Raw genomic sequence first — 6309 nt, 5'->3', positions numbered from 1 at the left:
TGGCTGCTTCACTCTGCTGCTGCTGCTGCCCGACCTAACGCTGTGCAGCAACCTTCCAGATGAGTGAGATCACGGCTGCCCGAAGATGAGCATTTTTCGACGTTACACCATGTCAAATGTTCCTATCTCTGGATTCCTCAACTGTTCCCGCAGGTGGGAATTTCTGATGGGAAGGAGAAAATGGCAAGGCCTTGCTGTCAGATTTTCCTACCCTGACACATTTTCTAGCAAGTGAGAATGTCTGATAGGTAGGTGCCTTCCTCTTCCTCGCCTCCCTCTGTCCCGCAGAGAGGGCTCCAAATCTTTGCTTCCAAAGGTTCTGCAGCAGAGAGATGAGAGAGAGGAACGCCATACTGCTCCCCGTTAGTTCCCAGCTGAAGGACAGTAAAGCTTTTTTAAAGGATTGTGGGATAGAGGTGGTATTATACCTCTGGAAAGCTGAGAGTATCAATGGAAACTGAAAAAAAGGTTATTGTCAGGGCAGCTTGGCCCTCAAAGATAGGTACTGGGACACAGAAGAGGGAGGTGGGGAAAATATAAAGTAGTTGACTTTGTGGGATGTATTACTGAGGTTATATTTTTATAAAATGCTAAATACATTATATCAATTATATATGCTAGAGCAGTGTGATTGGAAACTGGCCAGCACATATTACTGCTACTCTATACTTCTGCTTTGAGCTACCCTCAAAATCCTTTTCCAAAAAATTGGCGAAATATTTCGTGGCTCATCGCTTGACTGTAAATGTTCCATGATAGCTTTTATCAGGTATAAGAGTGCTCAGCTTTCCTGGTCAGCTTCACCAGGAGTATGTGCTATCCATGTGTCCAGCAGTCTCTGTGGCGCAATCGGTTAGCGCGTTCGGCTGTTAACCGAAAGGTTGGTGGTTCAAGCCCACCCAGGGACGGTTAGCTTTTTTTGTTGTATATTTGCAGCTGTTGAAGCAGACGTCAGAAACGCATTTGCGAACAATACTCTTCATAGTAATCTCTTCCTTTTCAAATTACGAACGCATTCTTGAAAGGTTGCGCTGGGCTCCGCACCTCGAGTATGTGTGAAAGAAATAATGGACTGCATACCAGCTTGGCTCATGCATTTAGTCAAGTTGTTAAGCACTGTTGACATAATGCACTTTCACGAAACGTGTAACTGTTTTTGATTTATGCAATTCAGTCTGTACTTTGTGGTGGTGAAAACCACAGAATATCTGTCTGTGGACCCTGCAAGGTCCTTATTGTATCTGTTATTACTGCCGAATTGACTAGCAGTACTGGGTGGATCCTCCTTCTCCGTCCAAGCTCCCACCATCAGGAGTTCTATCCCCCTCCATATCCGCATAATTGACAATCACCTCACATTCGGAAAGGCCCTCAAAACTTGTCTTTTTCCCTCCACCTCTTGAAACTCTCAAACTGCCACTGTGATTACACAAACTGGCCCAGGCCCAACTATACACCTACTTCCAACCACCGCGAATGCTGCAGCGTTCGCAGTGCCAGACCATGAGAAACTTACACTCTGTTCCTGCCCCAGACACACACAAGTGCTGGCCCAGACACAACTAAACACCTACTCTTTCAAACCACGACAGATGCCGGCAGGGTCCGTAGCGGCGCTCCTTGACTTAAAAATCCAGATGGATACCATCAGAGACTCAGGGAAACTCTGCATCCTCCTCCTACTCGATCTCTCCGCAGCGTTTGATTTAGTAGACCATAAAAAACTGTGCGCCACACTAGCGAAAGACTTCAACTTCTCCACCGAAGCTACTACCTGGATCAAATCCTTTCTTGCTGACCGCACCTCCAGGGTCGCCATAGGTAAACAAGCCGCCAACCCCATCATAGTACCCATTGGTGTCCCCCAAGGTTCCTGTCTCTCACCAACATTATACAATGCATACACTAAACTCCTCTTCTCAGCGCTAGACGATATGGGTGTCATCTACACCAACTTTGCAGATGACACCCAGATCCTCATCCCTTTATCGGGAGACTACACTCAAGACACCGACACTATCAACAAAATATATGCCATAATCCAAAATTGGATGGCACTAAATAGCCTCTGTCTCAATGATGAGAAGACTGAGGTTCTCATTGTGGGCTCCCAATCCAAAATAGAAGCATTACATCCTGATTACTCATCCATCAACATTGATGGCACAAACATATCAGTACTCAAACAAGTGAAAACACTAGGTGTCTACCTTGATGCCAACCTCACCATGACCAAGCACATCAACGCCCTCTCTTCCTCTACATCCTACACCGCAAAACGTATTGCTCTCAGTCGCCAATTCTTGACACCCACCAATTGTATCACGCTGGCAAGACCTTTAATCTTATCCAGGCTCGACTACTGCAACGTACTCTACCTGGGTACCTCAAAAGCCAATCTAAACAAACTACAGCTTATCCAAAATAAAGCCCTTCGGGCGGCCCTTGGAATAAGGAAGTCAGATCATATCTCAAATATTAGAAGAAACCATCACTGGCTCCCCATCAAAGCCAGGGTCACATTCAAAGCTCTGTGCGTCACATTCAAATGCATCCACTCATGTGTCCCCATCTACCTCAACCACGCCATCACCAGAAAAGTATCTAAGAGGCCCCTCAGATCTAACAGTCAATTACTCCTAGCTATCCCCCGCTACAAGACAACCAAGGCAGGAGGCAGTAGTTTCCAATACCTCGCACCCACATATTGGAACACTCTTCCCCTCCCCATCAAAAATGAGCAAACATTCTCAGGTTTCAAGAAATCCCTGAAAACGTGGCTATTTAACCAAGACTAAAAAATCCCCCTCCATGCTTCAGGAAATATCATTGTACTGAAACCCTGCATTTAATGTCTTCGTGTATGATTATTTTGTATTCACATGCACTGCGCCCGATTGGCAAAGTCCAAGAAATGTTTTAACCAAGCTGTCTGTAACATCGCCGTGGTACCCAAGGGTTTGGGCGAGTAATAAATGCAATAAATAAATAAATACCATGAGATACTTGCACCCCCCCACAGATGATCATACTTCACCACATTCTCCCAAACCCTAACGCGCTCATGCCTGAATCCACCAGCTCTATAACCGGCGAAATCTAGCCTCTAAACAACTCTGGCAAATCTGATGCACCTTGGATGTGGCATCTTAAAGATGCAGGAACAGAATGCTCATTCAGACGGACCACCAGAGATAGCAACAGTAGAGAATCAGTTTGAACAGGGGACAGCTAAGGTTTGTGCACTCAGCTGGAGGTCCCTACCTAATTATCAAGGGGCCTACCCAAGCACACAGAACGCTAAACCCATATGTCGCACTGGGGGTAGTGAGGAAATGCCCCAGTTCAACCAGGGCTATTGGGCATGGAAAGCACGTTAATAGCTGTGGGGGTAGGAACAGAGGCACACTAAGATACATTTAGATGGTTCTTGCTATCGGGACGGGAATGATACTATTGATCTCGGCCATAGGTGGCAAGGTCTACTTAATGTATTCCTATTGCACTCAAAGAAAGGCACCAGCCAGGTCCTCCACAAAGGTAGTATGCTAACTCCACCAAGGATGCACTTGCAGGACCTCTCTACCATCCTGCAAGACCTAAGGAAATGCACTCTGGAATGTGGCTATAGTTATTCATATCGACTCTAGCTGCCCGCATAGCCGTCCACACTGAAACCCCTGACATACCTCAACACCTCTGTCATTAGTATGCAGCGACAGCCTACGAAAAATAAATTCGGTCAAGCTGGCACACATCAAATCTCCTGCACTAGCATCTATCCTAATCCACCAACCACACCCACCGACGTGCCTGACCACAGGGCTGCTTATTGGGGCCCAGCCAACCCACTAAAGTCCTTTACCTGTCAGAATGCACACATGCATCTTAAACTTAACTCTTAGAATCTCCATACATGTACTCCAGTCCCCGAGGGCATTCCAACCACAAAGCGCATTGAGACCCTACAAATGAGGAAAATACAATTACAATTACAAGGCCAGTAAAATATGCCATACCACTAAAATAAGAATGTTGATACTGTCTGCTTATATGTAGGCCGGTATTCCACGAAAGAATAATAATAATGTTGACTTTGTCCAGAATGACAATAAAGCATGCAATACACATGAAAGAAATCATCCATGCTGGCTGTCCCAATGTAGTATTCCCCCACTCCCATGTAAGAACACTCATCAGGTTGGCATTGTTAAAAGGCCAGTAAAACATGCAATGCCACTGTAAAAAAAACACCCCTACTAAAATCACCATTGTAGGCAAGAATTCCACGTAAAAACGTTAATCAAGATGGCTTCACCCATGATTGTAGTAAAACATGCCATGCCATGGTTGGTGCCTTCCTGCTTTGCTGCTCTTTTTGGCTACTTAAGAAGCCCCCCCAGTCGCTTTTCCTTTGCAGTTGCTAAACAGGTGCAAGTTGATCTCTGTCACATGGCCTAAGCCCCGCCCACCTTCTTAGCTGTGCCGCTGCCTTTCTACTCTTAACTCTTAGATCAAGGGCGTCTGTCACCCGGGCGTCCGAAGCGAAGGGCAGACGAAGAAAAGGGCAATTCCTATTAGGGCCTGTTCAGACCAGGAGGACCCAGGTAAGCATGCGCCAACATGTGTTTTCTCCCTCTGTCCCAACAGGTCATCCCGTTAATCATTAGGCAATACCAACGTCAACTTCTCCAGTGCTGGGGTGAGGACAGGTGCTCTGTGGCACAGTAAGTTGTGCTCCCTGACCTATTGTTGTCACCACCCTTGCTTACTGTTCCCTGTCCATTACACTGTTTGTTTCATTACTGTACCTCTGCCTTTGTCTGCACTCTTTACTTCTAGGTTGTTCTGTAAAAGCAAAAAGAGAATATTGAGGCTGAGTACCCCAAAAGGAAATACACCAACTCGGGCTTACAAAGATACACAGATCTTTATTTTAAAACTGAACAGTTTTCAAAGGACAGAGTATCAGATAGCTATCAGGCCCTCAGTACAACACAGCGAATACCAGCCCTGGTCGGTGTGTGAAGTGAGTGGGACTGTACATCAGAATGTTTGTGGTTTTTATAAAATTCTTATCATGATGTCCAGCCCACTTGCAGGTTAACCATTTCTCGGGCTAGGAGTTCATGCCAAGTTTGTTCCTAATTTATGCATCTATACATTTATGGATTATCCTTAATACATACTCCAATAGTTTACAATAGCAACAGTGCGTCTTTGGATTCAACATTAAGCCTTGGTACATATTTCATACAATGCAGTTCAACAAGGGTTCACATTTCGTATTTAAACAACATTGTGCTTAATATATGCTCACGGATTAGTTTCGTTGGCACGGGTGATCCTCAATCTACAGGTCAACGAAGGACAAGGTCTCATTACATGACCCTAACATTTGGCATACGGGCAGTTTATGCAGCAACTCGTGTACAGAGGTCGAGACGGCCATGTTACAAGCAGAAGAACACTGTCCACCATTTTAGAACAGGGTGACTTTGGAGTGAGAATCAAAATGGCGGATGAGCCTAAAATGGCGGCTAAATCGATCTAAGGTCAGAACCTTGCAACGCGGATTTCTTCGCAGAGCGACTGGGCTTAGGCCAATATATACAATAAAGGAGGCACGATATGCTTTCCTGTCTAACAAACCCTCCTTTTGGCCTAAGCCAGGCACTAAACTACTTCTAGTCACTTTACGAGTAACTCCACGTCTCAATGTCCATACACCCTGAATCACTATCGGAAATGTCAATTGCTATAAGATCAGCTATTTCTTTTAGCTCGTATTCATTGGAGTTTTTCTCTGGGGCGTATACCTTGTGTCCTAATGTACCCATTGCCTGTGCACAACATCCTCCTAGCATCGAACACATACCAGGGAGACATTGTATACAACAGCAAAGAAACAACAGAATACCTAAAATAATCAGCAAGACCGAAAGTAGTTTCCATCCCCAAGATCACAAGAAGTCCCTGAACCAAGCGCTAAAATCCCAGTTTCCCTCGGGAACATGCACTTCTGAACTTAGGACATGCAGATTCTGTATTGCTTTGAAGATAGTTGAGGAGGAATATGGCACGAAAACACAGCAAGCGGACCCCACTAATTTACATACCCCACCACATTCAGCCAGGATGACATCTAATGCCATCCGGTTCTGAAGTGCTACTAACCTTATTGCTTTCTGTTCTAGAGTCATATTATAGAGTATGTCAGTGGTCCGGTTGATGGTCCTCTCCAGTACTCTCGCTAGTCTCCATATCGTCAGGGTTCATTATTAGGACTTAGCTACATCACCCAGAACT

General features: G+C 45.3%; 1 non-coding gene across 1 annotated transcript; it reads left to right on the top strand.

Annotated features, from left to right (window-relative positions):
• Nucleotides 1-834: 834 nt before the first annotated feature.
• Nucleotides 835-908, top strand: TRNAN-GUU (transfer RNA asparagine (anticodon GUU)). The gene has a single exon. It is a non-coding gene; the product is annotated as a tRNA-Asn (tRNA).
• Nucleotides 909-6309: the final 5401 nt, after the last annotated feature.

The sequence above is a fragment of the Ambystoma mexicanum genome, chromosome 1p, assembly GCF_040938575.1.
Source record: "Ambystoma mexicanum isolate Mex_15411 chromosome 1p, UKY_AmexF1_1, whole genome shotgun sequence".
Lineage (NCBI taxonomy): Eukaryota > Metazoa > Chordata > Amphibia > Caudata > Ambystomatidae > Ambystoma > Ambystoma mexicanum.
This window is presented reverse-complemented; position numbering and strand designations above follow the sequence as displayed.